The following is a 20,030-nucleotide window of genomic DNA, read 5'->3' on the forward strand; positions in this document are numbered from 1 at the left end:
TAATGATGCATTTAAAACCCTACAGTGGGTCTCAGAGTGCTGCTTACTCAGTCCATTTTAACAGCTCTGTCATGTCGAAAAAGTCATAGAAAGGTTCCTTAGCTCCACGCCCCACATTCCTTTCTGGGGGGTGCTCTCCTCCATGGCCGGACTGCCGTGATGATTATGAAAACAAGGGTGTCCTGCGCATGAGGGAGCACTCACATGGCAGGCAATTCATCAGAATTAATTTCTTCAGGGGAACCGGCAAGTTTACACGCTGATTTATATCTTCTGCCTAACGCGTTTCAGAGTCCCTGGCTCCTTTGTCAAAGGCTGCCTGAAACTTCCGCAAATAACTTCCAAGGAACTCACAAAATTTTGTACATTTTTTAATTCCCTCTAGTGGGTTCAGGTGAGTATTTTCACAAGGAATGCTGGTATGCGGAGTTTTGCCCTGGATTCCTTTCACCCGTTCAGTGGTGTTTGCTAAGTTGCAGACAATTAATGATGCATTTAAAACCCTCCAGTGGGTCTCAGAGTGCTGCTTACTCAGTCCATTTAAACAGCTCTGTCATGTCGACAAAATCAAAGAAAGTTTCCTTAGCTCCACGCCCCACATTCCTTCCTGGGGGGTGCTCTCCTCCACGGCCGGATTGCCGTGATGACTAGAAAACAAGGGTGTTCTGTGCACGAGGGAGCACTCACATGGCAGGCAATTCATCAGAATTAATTTCATCAGGGAAACCGGCAAGTTTACACGCTGATTTATATCTTCTGCCTAACGCGTTTCAGAGCCCCTGGCTCCTTTGTCAAAGGCTGCCTGCAACTTCCGCAAATAACTTCCAAGGGACTCACAACATTTTGTACATTTTTATTTCCCTCTAGTGGGTTCAGGTGAGTATTTTCACAGGGATGCTGGTATTCGTAGTTTTGCCCTGGATTCCTTTCACCCGTTCAGTGGGGTTTGCTAAGTTGCAGACAATTAATGATGCATTTAAAACCCTCCAGTGGGTCTCAGAGTGCTGCTTACTCAGTCCATTTAAACAGCTCTGTCATGTCGAAAAAGTCAAAGAAAGGTTCCTTAGCTCCACGCCCCACATTCCTTTCTGAAGGGTGCTCTCCTCCACGGCCGGACTGCCGTGATGATTATGAAAACAAGGGTGTCCTGTGCACGAGGGAGCACTCACATGGCAGGCAATTCATCAGAATTAATTTCTTCAGGGGAACCGGCAAGTTTACACGCTGATTTATATCTTCTGCCTAACGCGTTTCAGAGCCCCTGGCTCCTTTGTCAAAGGCTGCCTGCAACTTCCGCAAATAACTTCCAAGGGACTCACAACATTTTGTACATTTTTTATTTCCCTCTAGTGGGTTCGGGTGAGTATTTTCACAAGGAATGCTGGTATTCGTAGTTTTGCCCTGGATTCCTTTCACCCCTTCAGTGGGGGTTTGCTAAGTTCCAGACAATTAATGATGCATTTAAAACCCTCCAGTGGGTCTCAGAGTGCTGCTTACTCAGTCCATTTCAATAGCTCTGTCATGTCGAAAAAGTCAAAGAAAGGTTCCTTAGCTCCACGCTCCACATTCCTTTCTGGGGGGTGCTCTCCTCCACGGCCGGACTGCCGTGATGATTATGAAAAGAAGGGTGTCCTGTGGAAGAGGGAGCACTCACATGGCAGGCCATTCATCAGAATTAATTTCTTCAGGGGCACCGGCAAGTTTACAAGCTGATTTATATCTTCTGCCTAACGCGTTTCAGAGCCCCTGGCTCCTTTGTCAAAGGCTGCCTGCAACTTCCGCAAATAACTTCCAAGAGACTCACAACATTTTGTACATTTTTTATTTCCCTCTAGTGGGTTCAAAAGAGTATTTTCACAAGGAATGATGGTATTCGTAGTTTTGCCCTGGATTCCTTTCACCCCTTCAGTGGGGTTTTCTAAGTTGCAGACAATTAATGATGCATTTAAAACCCTCCAGTGGGTCTCAGAGTGCTGCTTACTCAGTCCATTTTAACAGCTCTGTCATGTCGAAAAAGTCAAAGAAAGGTTCCTTAGCTCCACGCCCCACATTCCTTTGTGGGGGGTGCTCTCCTCCACGGCTGGACTGCCGTGATGATTATGAAAACAAGGGTGTCCTGTGCACGGGGGAGCACTCATATGGCAGGCAATTCATCCGAATTATTTTCTTCAGGGGGACCGGCAAGTTTACACGCTGATTTATATCTTCTGCCTAACGCGTTTCAGAGCCCCTGGCTCCTTTGTCAAAGGCAGCTTGCAACTTCCGCAAATAACTTCCAAGGGACTCACAACATTTTGTACATTTTTTATTTCCTTCTAGTGGGTTCAGGTGAGTATTTTTACAAGGAATGCTGGTATTCGTAGTTTTGCCCTGGATTCCTTTCACCCCTTCAGTGGGGTTTGCTAAGTTGCAGACAATTACTGATGCATTTAAAACCCTCCAGTGGATCTCAGTGTGCTGCTTACTCAGTCCATTTAAACAGCTCTGTCATGTCGAAAAAGTCAAAGAAAGGTTCCTTAGCTCCACGCCCCACATTCCTTTCTGGGTGGTGCTCTCCTCCACGGCCGGACTGCCGTGATGATTATGAAAAGAAGGGTGTCCTGTGCATGAGGGAGCACTACACTGGCAGGCAATTCATCAGAATTAATTTCTTCAGGGGAACCGGCAAGTTTACACGCTGATTTATATCTTCTGCCTAACGCGTTTCAGAGCCCCTGGCTCCTTTGTCAAAGGCTGCCTGCAACTTCCGCAAATAACTTCCAAGGGACTCACAACATTTTGTACATTTTTTATTTCCCTCTAGTGGGTTCAGGTGAGTATTTTCACAAGGAATGCTGGTATTGGTAGTTTTGCCCTGGATGCCTTTCACCCCTTCAGTGGGGTTTGCTAAGTTCCAGACAATTAATGATGCATTTAAAACCCTCCAGTGGGTCTCAGAGTGCTGCTTACTCAGTCCATTTAAACAGCTCTGTCATGTCGAAAAAGTCAAAGAAAGGTTCCTTAGCTCCACGCCCCACATTCCTTTCTGGGGGGTGCTCTCCTCCACGGCCGGACTGCCGTGATGATTATGAAAACAAGGGTGTCCTGTGCACGAGGGAGCACTCACATGGTAGGCAATTCATCAGAATGAATTTCTTCAGGGGAACCGGCAAGTTTACACGCTGATTTATATCTTCTGCCTAACGCGTTTCAGAGCCCCTGGCTCCTTTGTCAAAGGCTGCCTGCAACTTCCGCAAATAACTTCCAAGGGACTCACAACATTTTGTACATTTTTTATTTCCCTCTAGTGGGTTCGGGTGAGTATTTTCACAAGGAATGCTGGTATTCGTAGTTTTGCCCTGGATTCCTTTCACCCCTTCAGTGGGGGTTTGCTAAGTTCCAGACAATTAATGATGCATTTAAAACCCTCCAGTGGGTCTCAGAGTGCTGCTTACTCAGTCCATTTAAACAGCTCTCTCATGTCGAAAAAGTCAAAGAAAGGTTCCTTAGCTCCACGCCCCACATTCCTTTCTGGGGGGTGCTATCCTCCACGGCCGGACTGCCTTGATGATTATGAAAACAAGGGTGTCCTGTGCACGAGGGAGCACTCACATGGCAGGCAATTCATCAGAATTAATTTCTTCAGGGGAACCGGCAAGTTTGCACGCTGATTTATATCTTCTGCCTAATGCATTTCAGAGCCCCTGGCTCCTTTGTCAAAGGCTGCCGGCAACTTCCGCAAATAACTTCCAAGAGACTCACAACATTTTGTACATTTTTTATTTCCCTCTAGTGGGTTCGGGCGAGTATTTTCACAAGGAATGCTGGTATTCGTAGTTTGCACCTGGATTCCTTTCACCCCTTCAGTGGGGTTTGCTAAGTTGCAGACAATTAATGATGCATTTAAAACCCTCCAGTGGGTCTCAGAGTGCTGCTTACTCACTCCATTTAAACAGCTCTGTCATGTCGAAAAAGTCAAAGAAAGGTTCCTTAGCTCCACGCCCCACATTCCTTTCTGGGGGGTGCTCTCCTCCACAGCCGGACTGCCGTGATGATTATGAAAACAAGGGTGTCCTGTGCACAAGGGAGCACTCACATGGCAGGCAATTCATCAAAATTAATTTCTTCAGGGGAACCGGCAAGTTTCCACGCTGATTTATATCTTCTGCCTAACGTGTTTCAGAGTCCCTGGCTCCTTTTTCAAAGGCTGCCTGAAACTTCCGCATATAACTTCCAAGGGACTCACAACATTTTGTACATTTTTTGTTTCCCTCTAGTGGGCTCAGGTGAGTATTTTCACAAGGAATGCTGGTATTCGTAGTTTTGCCCTGGATTCCTTTCACCCCTTCAGTCGGGTTTGCTAAGTTGCAGACAATTAATGATGCATTTAAAACCCTCCATTGGGTCTAAGAGTGCTGCTTACTCAGTCCATTTTAACAGCTCTGTCATGTTGAAAAAGTCAAAGAAAGGTTCCTTAGCTCCACGCCCCACATTCCTTTCTAGGGGTTGCTCTCCTCCACGGCTGGACTGCCGTGATGATTATGAAAACAAGGGTGTCTTGTGCACGAGGGAGCACTCACATGGCAGGCAATTCATCAGAATTAATTTCTTCAGGGGAACCGGCAAGTTTACACGCTGATTTATATCTTCTGCCTAATGCGTTTCAGAGCCCCTGGCTTCTTTGTGAAAGGCTGCCTGCAACTTCCGCAAATAACTTCCAAGGGACTCACAAAATTATGTACATTTTTTATTTCCCTCTAGTGGGTTCAGGTGAGTATTTTCACAAGGAATGCTGGTATTCTGAGTTTTGCCCTGGATTCCTTTCACCCCTTCAGTGGGGTTTGCTAAGTTGCAGACAATTAATGACGCCTTTTAAAACCCTCCAGTGGGTCTCAGAGTGCTGCTTACTCAGTCCATTTTAACAGCTCTGTCATGTCGAAAAAGTCAAAGAAAGGTTCCTTAGCTCCACGCCCCACATTCCTTTCTGGGGTGTGCTCTCCTCTACGGCCGGACTGCCGTGATGATTATGAAAACAAGGGTGTCCTGTGCACGAGGGAGCACTCACATGGCAGGCAATTCATCCGAATTATTTTCTTCAGGGGGACCGGCAAGTTTACACGCTGATTCATATCTTCTGCCTAACGCGTTTCAGAGCCCCTGGCTCCTTTGTCAAAGGTTGCCTGCAACTTCCGCAAATAACTTCCAAGGGACTCACAACATTTTGTACATTTTTTATTTCCCTCTAGTGGGTTCAGGTGAGTATTTTCACAAGGAATGCTGGTATTCGTAAGTTTGCCATGGATTTTTTTCACCCCTTCAGTGGGGTTTGCTAAGTTGCAGACAATTAATGATGCATTTAAAACCCTACAGTGGGTCTCAGAGTGCTGCTTACTCAGTCCATTTTAACAGCTCTGTCATGTCGAAAAAGTCATAGAAAGGTTCCTTAGCTCCACGCCCCACATTCCTTTCTGGGGGGTGCTCTCCTCCATGGCCGGACTGCCGTGATGATTATGAAAACAAGGGTGTCCTGCGCATGAGGGAGCACTCACATGGCAGGCAATTCATCAGAATTAATTTCTTCAGGGGAACCGGCAAGTTTACACGCTGATTTATATCTTCTGCCTAACGCGTTTCAGAGTCCCTGGCTCCTTTGTCAAAGGCTGCCTGAAACTTCCGCAAATAACTTCCAAGGGACTCACAAAATTTTGTACATTTTTTATTTCCCTCTAGTGGGTTCAGGTGAGTATTTTCACAAGGAATGCTGGTATGCGGAGTTTTGCCCTGGATTCCTTTCACCCGTTCAGTGGGCTTTGCTAAGTTGCAGACAATTAATGATGCATTTAAAACCCTCCAGTGGGTCTCAGAGTGCTGCTTACTCAGTCCATTTAAACAGCTCTGTCATGTCGACAAAATCAAAGAAAGTTTCCTTAGCTCCACGCCCCACATTCCTTCCTGGGGGGTGCTCTCCTCCACGGCCGGATTGCCGTGATGATTATGAAAACAAGGGTGTTCTGTGCACGAGGGAGCACTCACATGGCAGGCAATTCATCAGAATTAATTTCATCAGGGAAACCGGCAAGTTTACACGCTGATTTATATCTTCCGCCTAACGCGTTTCATAGCCCCTGGCTCCTTTGTCAAAGGCTGCCTGCAACTTCCGCAAATAACTTCCAAGGGACTCACAACATTTTGTACATTTTTATTTCCCTCTAGTGGGTTCAGGTGAGTATTTTCACAGGGATGCTGGTATTCGTAGTTTTGCCCTGGATTCCTTTCACCCGTTCAGTGGGGTTTGCTAAGTTGCAGACAATTAATGATGCATTTAAAACCCTCCAGTGGGTCTCAGAGTGCTGCTTACTCAGTCCATTTAAACAGCTCTGTCATGTCGAAAAAGTCAAAGAAAGGTTCCTTAGCTCCACGCCCCACATTCCTTTCTGGAGGGTGCTCTCCTCCACGGCCGGACTGCCGTGATGATTATGAAAACAAGGGTGTCCTGTGCACGAGGGAGCACTCACATGGCAGGCAATTCATCAGAATTAATTTCTTCAGGGGAACCGGCAAGTTTACACGCTGATTTATATCTTCTGCCTAACGCGTTTCAGAGCCCCTGGCTCCTTTGTCAAAGGCTGCCTGCAACTTCTGCAAATAACTTCCAAGGGACTCACAACATTTTGTACATTTTTTATTTCCCTCTAGTGGGTTCGGGTGAGTATTTTCACAAGGAATGCTGGTATTCGTAGTTTTGCCCTGGATTCCTTTCACCCCTTCAGTGGGGGTTTGCTAAGTTCCAGACAATTAATGATGCATTTAAAACCCTCCAGTGGGTCTCAGAGTGCTGCTTACTCAGTCCATGTCAATAGCTCTGTCATGTCGAAAAAGTCAAAGAAAGGTTCCTTAGCTCCACGCTCCACATTCCTTTCTGGGGGGTGCTCTCCTCCACGGCCGGACTGCCGTGATGATTATGAAAAGAAGGGTGTCCTGTGGATGAGGTAGCACTCACATGGCAGGCCATTCATCAGAATTAATTTCTTCAGGGGCACCGGCAAGTTTACAAGCTGATTTATATCTTCTGCCTAACGCGTTTCAGAGCCCCTGGCTCCTTTGTCAAAGGCTGCCTGCAACTTCCGCAAATAACTTCCAAGAGACTCACAACATTTTGTACATTTTTTATTTCCCTCTAGTGGGTTCAAAAGAGTATTTTCACAAGGAATGATGGTATTCGTAGTTTTGCCCTGGATTCCTTTCACCCCTTCAGTGGGGTTTTCTAAGTTGCAGACAATTAATGATGCATTTAAAACCCTCCAGTGGGTCTCAGAGTGCTGCTTACTCAGTCCATTTAAACAGCTCTGTCATGTCGAAAAAGTCAAAGAAAGGTTCCTTAGCTCCACGCCCCACATTCCTTTGTGGGGGGTGCTCTCCTCCACGGCCGGACTGCCGTGATGATTATGAAAACAAGGGTGTCCTGTGCACGAGGGAGCACTCACATGGTAGGCAATTCATCAGAATGAATTTCTTCAGGAAAACCGGCAAGTTTACACGCTGAGTTATATCTTCTGCCTAACGCGTTTCAGAGCCCCTGGCTCCTTTGTCAAAGGCTGCCTGCAACTTCCGCAAATAACTTCCAAGGGACTCACAACATTTTGTACATTTTTTATTTCCCTCTAGTGGGTTCAGGTGAGTATTTTCACAAGGAATGCTGGTATTCGTAGTTTTGCCCTGGATTCCTTTCACCCCTTCAGTGGGGGTTTGCTAAGTTCCAGACAATTAATGATGCATTTAAAACCCTCCAGTGGGTCTCAGAGTGCTGCTTACTCAGTCCATTTCAATAGCTCTGTCATGTCGAAAAAGTCAAAGAAAGGTTCCTTAGCTCCACGCTCCACATTCCTTTCTGGGGGGTGCTCTCCTCCACGGCCGGACTGCCGTGATGATTATGAAAAGAAGGGTGTCCTGTGGATGAGGGAGCACTCACATGGCAGGCAATTCATCAGAATTAATTTCTTCAGGGGAACCGGCAAGTTTACACGCTGATTTATATCTTCTGCCTAACGCGTTTCAGAGCCCCTGGCTCCTTTGTCAAAGGCTGCCTGCAACTTCCGCAAATACCTTCCAAGGGACTCACAACATTTTGTACATTTTTTATTTCCCTCTAGTGGGTTCAGGTGAGTATTTTCACAAGGAATGCTGGTATTCGTAGTTTTGCCCTGGATTCCTTTCACCCCTTCAGTGGGGTTTGCTAAGTTCCAGACAATTAATGATGCATTTAAAACCCTCCAGTGGGTCTCAGAGTTCTGCTTACTCAGTCCATTTAAACAGCTCTCTCATGTCGAAAAAGTCAAAGAAAGGTTCCTTAGCTCCACGCCCCACATTCCTTTCTGGGGGGTGCTATCCTCCACGGCCGGACTGCCTTGATGATTATGAAAACAAGGGTGTCCTGTGCACGAGGGAGCACTCACATGGCAGGCAATTCATCAGAATTAATTTCTTCAGGGGAACCGGCAAGTTTGCACGCTGATTTATATCTTCTGCCTAATGCATTTCAGAGCCCCTGGCTCCTTTGTCAAAGGCTGCCGGCAACTTCCGCAAATAACTTCCAAGAGACTCACAACATTTTGTACATTTTTTATTTCCCTCTAGTGGGTTCGGGCGAGTATTTTCACAAGGAATGCTGGTATTCGTAGTTTGCACCTGGATTCCTTTCACCCCTTCAGTGGGGTTTGCTAAGTTGCAGACAATTAATGATGCATTTAAAACCCTCCAGTGGGTCTCAGAGTGCTGCTTACTCACTCCATTTAAACAGCTCTGTCATGTCGACAAAGTCAAAGAAAGTTTCCTTAGCTCCACGCCCCACATTTCTTCCTGGCGGGTGCTCTCCTCCACGGCCGGATTGCCGTGATGATTATGAAAACAAGGGTGTTCTGTGCACGAGGGAGCACTCACATGGCAGGCAATTCATCAGAATTAATTTCATCAGGGGAACCGGCAAGTTTACACGCTGATTTATATCTTCTGCCTAACGCGTTTCAGAGCCCCTGGCTCCTTTGTCAAAGGCTGCCTGCAACTTCCGCAAATAACTTCCAAGGGACTCACAACATTTTGTACATTTTTTATTTCCCTCTAGTGGGTTCAGGTGAGTATTTTCACAAGGAATGCTGGTATTCGTAGTTTTGCCCTGGATTCCTTTCACCCCTTCAGTGGGGTTTGCTAAGTTGCAGACAATTAATGACGCATTTAAAACCCTCCAGTGGGTCTCAGAGTGCTGCTTACTCAGTCCATTTTAACAGCTCTGTCATGTCGAAAAAGTCAAAGAAAGGTTCCTTAGCTCCACGCCCCACATTCCTTTCTGGGGGGTGCTCTCCTCCACGGCCGGACTGCCGTGATGATCATGAAAACAAGGGTGTCCTGTGCACGAGGGAGCACTCACAAGGCAGGCCATTCATCAGAATTAATTTCTTCAGGGGCACCGGCAAGTTTACAAGCTGATTTATATCTTCTGCCTAACGCGTTTCAGAGCCCCTGGCTCCTTTGTCAAAGGCTGCCTGCAACTTCCGCAAATAACTTCCAAGAGACTCACAACATTTTGTACATTTTTTATTTCCCTCTAGTGGGTTCAAAAGAGTATTTTCACAAGGAATGCTGGTATTCGTAGTTTTGCCCTGGATTCCTTTCACCCCTTCAGTGGGGTTTTCTAAGTTGCAGACAATTAATGATGCATTTAAAACCCTCCAGTGGGTCTCAGAGTGCTGCTTACTCAGTCCATTTTAACAGCTCTGTCATGTCGAAAAAGTCAAAGAAAGGTTCCTTAGCTCCACGCCCCACATTCCTTTCTGGGGGGTGCTCTCCTCCACGGCCGGACTGCCGTGATGATTATGAAAACAAGGGTGTCCTGTGCACGAGGGAGCACTCACATGGCAGGCAATTCATCAGAATTAATTTCTTCAGGGGAACCGGCAAGTTTACACGCTGATTTATATCTTCTGCCTAACGCGTTTCAGAGCCCCTGGCTCCTTTGTCAAAGGCTGCCTGCAACTTCCGCAAATAACTTCCAAGGGACTCACAACATTTTGTACATTTTTTATTTCCCTCTAGTGGGTTCGGGTGAGTATTTTCACAAGGAATGCTGGTATTCGTAGTTTTGCCCTGGATTCCTTTCACCCCTTCAGTGGGGGTTTGCTAAGTTCCAGACAATTAATGATGCATTTAAAACCCTCCAGTGGGTCTCAGAGTGCTGCTTACTCAGTCCATTTCAATAGCTCTGTCATGTCGAAAAAGTCAAAGAAAGGTTCCTTAGCTCCACGCTCCACATTCCTTTCTGGGGGGTGCTCTCCTCCACGGCCGGACTGCCGTGATGATTATGAAAAGAAGGGTGTCCTGTGGATGAGGGAGTACTCACATGGCAGGCAATTCATCAGAATTAATTTCTTCAGGGGAACCGGCAAGTTTACACGCTGATTTATATCTTCTGCCTAACGCGTTTCAGAGCCCCTGGCTCCTTTGTCAAAGGCTGCCTGCAACTTCCGCAAATAACTTCCAAGGGACTCACAACATTTTGTACATTTTTTATTTCCCTCTAGTGGGTTCAGGTGAGTATTTTCACAAGGAATGCTGGTATTCGTAGTTTTGCCCTGGATTCCTTTCACCCCTTCAGTGGGGTTTGCTAAGTTCCAGACAATTAATGATGCATTTAAAACCCTCCAGTGGGTCTCAGAGTTCTGCTTACTCAGTCCATTTAAACAGCTCTCTCATGTCGAAAAAGTCAAAGAAAGGTTCCTTAGCTCCACGCCCCACATTCCTTTCTGGGGGGTGCTATCCTCCATGGCCGGACTGCCTTGATGATTATGAAAACAAGGGTGTCCTGTGCACGAGGGCGCACTCACATGGCAGGCAATTCATCAGAATTAATTTCTTCAGGGGAACCGGCAAGTTTGCACGCTGATTTATATCTTCTGCCTAACGTGTTTCAGAGCCCCTGGCTCCTTTGTCAAAGGCTGCCGGCAACTTCCGCAAATAACTTCCAAGAGACTCACAACATTTTGTACATTTTTTATTTCCCTCTAGTGGGTTCGGGCGAGTATTTTCACAAGGAATGCTGGTATTCGTAGTTTGCACCTGGATTCCTTTCACCCCTTCAGTGAGGTTTGCTAAGTTGCAGACAATTAATGATGCATTTAAAACCCTCCAGTGGGTCTCAGAGTGCTGCTTACTCACTCCATTTAAACAGCTCTGTCATGTCGAAAAAGTCAAAGAAAGGTTCCTTAGCTCCACGCCCCACATTCCTTTCTGGGGGGTGCTCTCCTCCACAGCCGGACTGCCGTGATGATTATGAAAACAAGGGTGTCCTGTGCACGAGGGAGCACTCACATGGCAGGCAATTCATCAAAATTAATTTCTTCAGGGGAACCGGCAAGTTTCCACGCTGATTTATATCTTCTGCCTAACGTGTTTCAGAGTCCCTGGCTCCTTTTTCAAAGGCTGCCTGAAACTTCCGCAAATAACTTCCAAGGGACTCACAACATTTTGTACATTTTTTGTTTCCCTCTAGTGGGCTCAGGTGAGTATTTTCACAAGGAATGCTGGTATTCGTAGTTTTGCCCTGGATTCCTTTCACCCCTTCAGTGGGGTTTGGTAAGTTGCAGACAATTAATGATGCATTTAAAACCCTCCAGTGGGTCTCAGAGTGCTGCTTACTCAGTCCATTTAAATAGCTCTGTCATGTCGAAAAAGTCAAAGAAAGGTTCCTTAGCTCCACGCCCCACATTCCTTTCTGGGGGGTGCTCTCCTCCACGGCCGGACTGCCGTGATGATCATGAAAACAAGGGTGTCCTGTGCACGAGGGAGCACTCACATGGCAGGCCATTCATCAGAATTAATTTCTTCAGGGGCACCGGCAAGTTTACAAGCTGATTTATATCTTCTGCCTAACGCGTTTCAGAGCCCCTGGCTCCTTTGTCAAAGGCTGCCTGCAACTTCCGCAAATAACTTCCAAGAGACTCACAACATTTTGTACATTTTTTATTTCCCTCTAGTGGGTTCAAAAGAGTATTTTCAAAAGGAATGCTGGTATTCGTAGTTTTGCCCTGGATTCCTTTCACCCCTTCAGTGGGGTTTTCTAAGTTGCAGACAATTAATGATGCATTTAAAACCCTCCAGTGGGTCTCAGAGTGCTGCTTACTCAGTCCATTTTAACAGCTCTGTCATGTCGAAAAAGTCAAAGAAAGGTTCCTTAGCTCCACGCCCCACATTCCTTTCTGGGGGGTGCTCTCCTCCACGGCTGGACTGCCGTGATGATTATGAAAACAAGGGTGTCCTGTGCACGGGGGAGCACTCATGTGGCAGGCAATTCATCCAAATTATTTTCTTCAGGGGGACCGGCAAGTTTACACGCTGATTTATATCTTCTGCCTAACGCGTTTCAGAGCCCCTGGCTCCTTTGTCAAAGGCAGCTTGCAACTTCCGCAAATAACTTCCAAGGGACTCACAACATTTTGTACATTTTTTATGTCCTTCTAGTGGGTTCAGGTGAGTATTTTCACAAGGAATGCTGGTATTCGTAGTTTTGCCCTGGATTCCTTTCACCCCTTCAGTGGGGTTTGCTAAGTTGCAGACAATTACTGATGCATTTAAAACCCTCCAGTGGGTCTCAGTGTGCTGCTTACTCAGTCCATTTAAAAAGCTCTGTCATGTCGAAAAAGTCAAAGAAAGGTTCCTTAGCTCCACGCCCCACATTCCTTTCTGGGGGGTGCTCTCCTCCACGGCCGGACTGCCGTGATGATTATGAAAACAAGGGTGTCCTGTGCATGATGGAGCACTCACATGGCAGGCAATTCATCAGAATTAATTTCTTCAGGGGAACCGGCAAGTTTACACGCTGATTTATATCTTCTGCCTAACGCGGTTCAGAGCCCCTGGCTCCTTTGTCAAAGGCTGCCTGCATCTTCCGCAAATAACTTCCAAGAGACTCACAACATTTTGTACATTTTTTATTTCCCTCTAGTGGGTTCGGGTGAGTATTTTCACAAGGAATGCTGGTATTCGTAGTTTTGCCCTGGATTCCTTTCACCCCTTCAGTGGGGTTTGCTAAGTTGCAGACAATTACTGATGCATATAAAACCCTCCAGTGGGTGTCAGTGTGCTGCTTACTCAGTCCATTTAAACAGCCACGTCATGTCGAAAAAGTAAAAGAAAGGTTCCTTAGCTCCACGCCCCACATTCCTTTCTGGGGGGTGCTCTCCTCCACGGCCGGACTGCCGTGATGATTATGAAAACAAAGGTGTCCTGTGCACGAGGGAGCACTCACATGGCAGGCTATTCATCAGAATTAATTTCTTCAGGGGAACCGGCAAGTTTACAAGCTGATTTATATCTTCTGCCTAACGCGTTTCAGAGCCCCTGGCTCCTTTGTCAAAGGCTGCCTGCAACTTCCGCAAATAACTTCCAAGGGACTCACAACATTTTGTACATTTTTTATTTCCCTCTAGTGGGTTCAGGTGAGTATTTTCACAAGGAATGCTGGTATTCGTAGTTTTGCCCTGGATTCCTTTCACCCCTTCAGTGGGGTTTGCTAAGTTGCAGACAATTAATGATGCATTTAAAACCCTCCATTGGGTCTAAGAGTGCTGCTTACTCAGTCCATTTTAACAGCTCTGTCATGTCGAAAAAGTCAAAGAAAGGTTCCTTAGCTCCACGCCCCACATTCCTTTCTAGGGGTTGCTCTCCTCCACGGCTGGACTGCCGTGATGATTATGAAAACAAGGGTGTCTTGTGCACGAGGGAGCACTCACATGGCAGGCAATTCATCTGAATTAATTTCTTCAGGGGAACCGGCAAGTTTACACGCTGATTTATATCTTCTGCCTAATGCGTTTCAGAGCCCCTGGCTTCTTTGTGAAAGGCTGCCTGCAACTTCCGCAAATAACTTCCAAGGGACTCACAAAATTATGTACATTTTTTATTTCCCTCTAGTGGGTTCAGGTGAGTATTTTCACAAGGAATGCTGGTATTCGGAGTTTTGCCCTGGATTCCTTTCACCCCTTCAGTGGGGTTTGCTAAGTTGCAGACAATTAATGACGCATTTAAAACCCTCCAGTGGGTCTCAGAGTGCTGCTTACTCAGTCCATTTTAACAGCTCTGTCATGTCGAAAAAGTCAAAGAAAGGTTCCTTAGCTCCACGCCCCACATTCCTTTCTGGGGGGTGCTCTCCTCTACGGCCGGACTGCCGTGGTGATTATGAAAACAAGGGTGTCCTGTGCACGAGGGAGCACTCACATGGCAGGCAATTCATCCGAATTATTTTCTTCAGGGGGACCGGCAAGTTTACACGCTGATTCATATCTTCTGCCTAACGCGTTTCAGAGCCCCTGGCTCCTTTGTCAAAGGTTGCCTGCAACTTCCGCAAATAACTTCCAAGGGACTCACAACATTTTGTACATTTTTTATTTCCCTCTAGTGGGTTCAGGTGAGTATTTTCACAAGGAATGCTGGTATTCGTAAGTTTGCCATGGATTTTTTTCACCCCTTCAGTGGGGTTTGCTAAGTTGCAGACAATTAATGATGCATTTAAAACCCTACAGTGGGTCTCAGAGTGCTGCTTACTCAGTCCATTTTAACAGCTCTGTCATGTCGAAAAAGTCATAGAAAGGTTCCTTAGCTCCACGCCCCACATTCCTTTCTGGGGGGTGCTCTCCTCCATGGCCGGACTGCCGTGATGATTATGAAAACAAGGGTGTCCTGCGCATGAGGGAGCACTCACATGGCAGGCAATTCATCAGAATTAATTTCTTCAGGGGAACCGGCAAGTTTACACGCTGATTTATATCTTCTGCCTAACGCGTTTCAGAGTCCCTGGCTCCTTTGTCAAAGGCTGCCTGAAACTTCCGCAAATAACTTCCAAGGAACTCACAAAATTTTGTACATTTTTTAATTCCCTCTAGTGGGTTCAGGTGAGTATTTTCACAAGGAATGCTGGTATGCGGAGTTTTGCCCTGGATTCCTTTCACCCGTTCAGTGGTGTTTGCTAAGTTGCAGACAATTAATGATGCATTTAAAACCCTCCAGTGGGTCTCAGAGTGCTGCTTACTCAGTCCATTTAAACAGCTCTGTCATGTCGACAAAATCAAAGAAAGTTTCCTTAGCTCCACGCCCCACATTCCTTCCTGGGGGGTGCTCTCCTCCACGGCCGGATTGCCGTGATGACTAGAAAACAAGGGTGTTCTGTGCACGAGGGAGCACTCACATGGCAGGCAATTCATCAGAATTAATTTCATCAGGGAAACCGGCAAGTTTACACGCTGATTTATATCTTCTGCCTAACGCGTTTCAGAGCCCCTGGCTCCTTTGTCAAAGGCTGCCTGCAACTTCCGCAAATAACTTCCAAGGGACTCACAACATTTTGTACATTTTTATTTCCCTCTAGTGGGTTCAGGTGAGTATTTTCACAGGGATGCTGGTATTCGTAGTTTTGCCCTGGATTCCTTTCACCCGTTCAGTGGGGTTTGCTAAGTTGCAGACAATTAATGATGCATTTAAAACCCTCCAGTGGGTCTCAGAGTGCTGCTTACTCAGTCCATTTAAACAGCTCTGTCATGTCGAAAAAGTCAAAGAAAGGTTCCTTAGCTCCACGCCCCACATTCCTTTCTGAAGGGTGCTCTCCTCCACGGCCGGACTGCCGTGATGATTATGAAAACAAGGGTGTCCTGTGCACGAGGGAGCACTCACATGGCAGGCAATTCATCAGAATTAATTTCTTCAGGGGAACCGGCAAGTTTACACGCTCATTTATATCTTCTGCCTAACGCGTTTCAGAGCCCCTGGCTCCTTTGTCAAAGGCTGCCTGCAACTTCCGCAAATAACTTCCAAGGGACTCACAACATTTTGTACATTTTTTATTTCCCTCTAGTGGGTTCGGGTGAGTATTTTCACAAGGAATGCTGGTATTCGTAGTTTTGCCCTGGATTCCTTTCACCCCTTCAGTGGGGGTTTGCTAAGTTCCAGACAATTAATGATGCATTTAAAACCCTCCAGTGGGTCTCAGAGTGCTGCTTACTCAGTCCATTTCAATAGCTCTGTCATGTCGAAAAAGTCAAAGAAAGGTTCCTTAGCTCCACGCTCCACATTCCTTTCTGGGGGGTGCTCTCCTCCACGGCCGGACTGCCGTGATGATTATGAAAAGAAGGGTGTCCTGTGGAAGAGGGAGCACTCACATGGCAGGCCATTCATCAGAATTAATTTCTTCAGGGGCACCGGCAAGTTTACAAGCTGATTTATATCTTCTGCCTAACGCGTTTCAGAGCCCCTGGCTCCTTTGTCAAAGGCTGCCTGCAACTTCCGCAAATAACTTCCAAGAGACTCACAACATTTTGTACATTTTTTATTTCCCTCTAGTGGGTTCAAAAGAGTATTTTCACAAGGAATGATGGTATTCGTAGTTTTGCCCTGGATTCCTTTCACCCCTTCAGTGGGGTTTTCTAAGTTGCAGACAATTAATGATGCATTTAAAACCCTCCAGTGGGTCTCAGAGTGCTGCTTACTCAGTCCATTTTAACAGCTCTGTCATGTCGAAAAAGTCAAAGAAAGGTTCCTTAGCTCCACGCCCCACATTCCTTTGTGGGGGGTGCTCTCCTCCACGGCTGGACTGCCGTGATGATTATGAAAACAAGGGTGTCCTGTGCACGGGGGAGCACTCATATGGCAGGCAATTCATCCGAATTATTTTCTTCAGGGGGACCGGCAAGTTTACACGCTGATTTATATCTTCTGCCTAACGCGTTTCAGAGCCCCTGGCTCCTTTGTCAAAGGCAGCTTGCAACTTCCGCAAATAACTTCCAAGGGACTCACAACATTTTGTACATTTTTTATTTCCTTCTAGTGGGTTCAGGTGAGTATTTTTACAAGGAAAGCTGGTATTCGTAGTTTTGCCCTGGATTCCTTTCACCCCTTCAGTGGGGTTTGCTAAGTTGCAGTCAATTACTGATGCATTTAAAACCCTCCAGTGGATCTCAGTGTGCTGCTTACTCAGTCCATTTAAACAGCTCTGTCATGTCGAAAAAGTCAAAGAAAGGTTCCTTAGCTCCACGCCCCACATTCCTTTCTGGGTGGTGCTCTCCTCCACGGCCGGACTGCCGTGATGATTATGAAAAGAAGGGTGTCCTGTGCATGAGGGAGCACTACACTGGCAGGCAATTCATCAGAATTAATTTCTTCAGGGGAACCGGCAAGTTTACACGCTGATTTATATCTTCTGCCTAACGCGTTTCAGAGCCCCTGGCTCCTTTGTCAAAGGCTGCCTGCAACTTCCGCAAATAACTTCCAAGGGACTCACAACATTTTGTACATTTTTTATTTCCCTCTAGTGGGTTCAGGTGAGTATTTTCACAAGGAATGCTGGTATTGGTAGTTTTGCCCTGGATGCCTTTCACCCCTTCAGTGGGGTTTGCTAAGTTCCAGACAATTAATGATGCATTTAAAACCCTCCAGTGGGTCTCAGAGTGCTGCTTACTCAGTCCATTTAAACAGCTCTGTCATGTCGAAAAAGTCAAAGAAAGGTTCCTTAGCTCCACGCCCCACATTCCTTTCTGGGGGGTGCTCTCCTCCACGGCCGGACTGCCGTGATGATTATGAAAACAAGGGTGTCCTGTGCACGAGGGAGCACTCACATGGTAGGCAATTCATCAGAATGAATTTCTTCAGGGGAACCGGCAAGTTTACACGCTGATTTATATCTTCTGCCTAACGCGTTTCAGAGCCCCTGGCTCCTTTGTCAAAGGCTGCCTGCAACTTCCGCAAATAACTTCCAAGGGACTCACAACATTTTGTACATTTTTTATTTCCCTCTAGTGGGTTCAGGTGAGTATTTTCACAAGGAATGCTGGTATTCGTAGTTTTGCCCTGGATTCCTTTCACCCCTTCAGTGGGGGTTTGCTAAGTTCCAGACAATTAATGATGCATTTAAAACCCTCCAGTGGGTCTCAGAGTGCTGCTTACTCAGTCCATTTCAATAGCTCTGTCATGTCGAAAAAGTCAAAGAAAGGTTCCTTAGCTCCACGCTCCACATTCCTTTCTGGGGGGTGCTCTCCTCCACGGCCGGACTGCCGTGATGATTATGAAAAGAAGGGAGTCCTGTGGATGAGGGAGCACTCACATGGCAGGCAATTCATCAGAATTAATTTCTTCAGGGGAACCGGCAAGTTTACACGCTGATTTATATCTTCTGCCTAACGCGTTTCAGAGCCCCTGGCTCCTTTGTCAAAGGCTGCCTGCAACTTCCGCAAATAACTTCCAAGGGACTCACAACATTTTGTACATTTTTTATTTCCCTCTAGTGGGTTCAGGTGAGTATTTTCACAAGGAATGCTGGTATTCGTAGTTTTGCCCTGGATTCCTTTCACCCCTTCAGTGGGGTTTGCTAAGTTCCAGACAATTAATGATGCATTTAAAACCCTCCAGTGGGTCTCAGAGTTCTGCTTACTCAGTCCATTTAAACAGCTCTCTCATGTCGAAAAAGTCAAAGAAAGGTTCCTTAGCTCCACGCCCCACATTCCTTTCTGGGGGGTGCTATCCTCCACGGCCGGACTGCCTTGATGATTATGAAAACAAGGGTGTCCTGTGCACGAGGGAGCACTCACATGGCAGGCAATTCATCAGAATTAATTTCTTCAGGGGAACCGGCAAGTTTGCACGCTGATTTATATCTTCTGCCTAATGCATTTCAGAGCCCCTGGCTCCTTTGTCAAAGGCTGCCGGCAACTTCCGCAAATAACTTCCAAGAGACTCACAACATTTTGTACATTTTTTATTTCCCTCTAGTGGGTTCGGGCGAGTATTTTCACAAGGAATGCTGGTATTCGTAGTTTGCACCTGGATTCCTTTCACCCCTTCAGTGGGGTTTGCTAAGTTGCAGACAATTAATGATGCATTTAAAACCCTCCAGTGGGTCTCAGAGTGCTGCTTACTCACTCCATTTAAACAGCTCTGTCATGTCGAAAAAGTCAAAGAAAGGTTCCTTAGCTCCACGCCCCACATTCCTTTCTGGGGGGTGCTCTCCTCCACAGCCGGACTGCCGTGATGATTATGAAAACAAGGGTGTCCTGTGCACAAGGGAGCACTCACATGGCAGGCAATTCATCAAAATTAATTTCTTCAGGGGAACCGGCAAGTTTCCACGCTGATTTATATCTTCTGCCTAACGTGTTTCAGAGTCCCTGGCTCCTTTTTCAAAGGCTGCCTGAAACTTCCGCATATAACTTCCAAGGGACTCACAACATTTTGTACATTTTTTGTTTCCCTCTAGTGGGCTCAGGTGAGTATTTTCACAAGGAATGCTGGTATTCGTAGTTTTGCCCTGGATTCCTTTCACCCCTTCAGTGGGGTTTGGTAAGTTGCAGACAATTAATGATGCATTTAAAACCCTCCAGTGGGTCTCAGAGTGCTGCTTACTCAGTCCATTTAAACAGCTCTGTCATGTCGAAAAAGTCCAAGAAAGGTTCCTTAGCTCCACGCCCCACATTCCTTTCTGGGGGGTGCTCTCCTCCACGGCCGGACTGCCGTGATGATCATGAAAACAAGGGTGTCCTGTGCACGAGGGAGCACTCACATGGCAGGCCATTCATCAGAATTAATTTCTTCAGGGGCACCGGCAAGTTTACAAGCTGATTTATATCTTCTGCCTAACGCGTTTCAGAGCCCCTGGCTCCTTTGTCAAAGGCTGCCTGCAACTTCCGCAAATAACTTCCAAGAGACTCACAACATTTTGTACATTTTTTATTTCCCTCTAGTGGGTTCGGGTGAGTATTTTCACAAGGAATGCTGGTATTCGTAGTTTTGCCCTGGATTCCTTTCACCCCTTCAGTGGGGTTTGCTAAGTTGCAGACAATTACTGATGCATTTAAAACCCTCCAGTGGGTGTCAGTGTGCTGCTTACTCAGTCCATTTAAACAGCCACGTCATGTCGAAAAAGTCAAAGAAAGGTTCCTTAGCTCCACGCCCCACATTCCTTTCTGGGGGGTGCTCTCCTCCACGGCCGGACTGCCGTGATGATTATGAAAACAAAGGTGTCCTGT

This window comes from Triturus cristatus, chromosome 1_1, assembly GCF_964204655.1.
Source record: "Triturus cristatus chromosome 1_1, aTriCri1.1, whole genome shotgun sequence".
Classification (NCBI taxonomy): domain Eukaryota; kingdom Metazoa; phylum Chordata; class Amphibia; order Caudata; family Salamandridae; genus Triturus; species Triturus cristatus.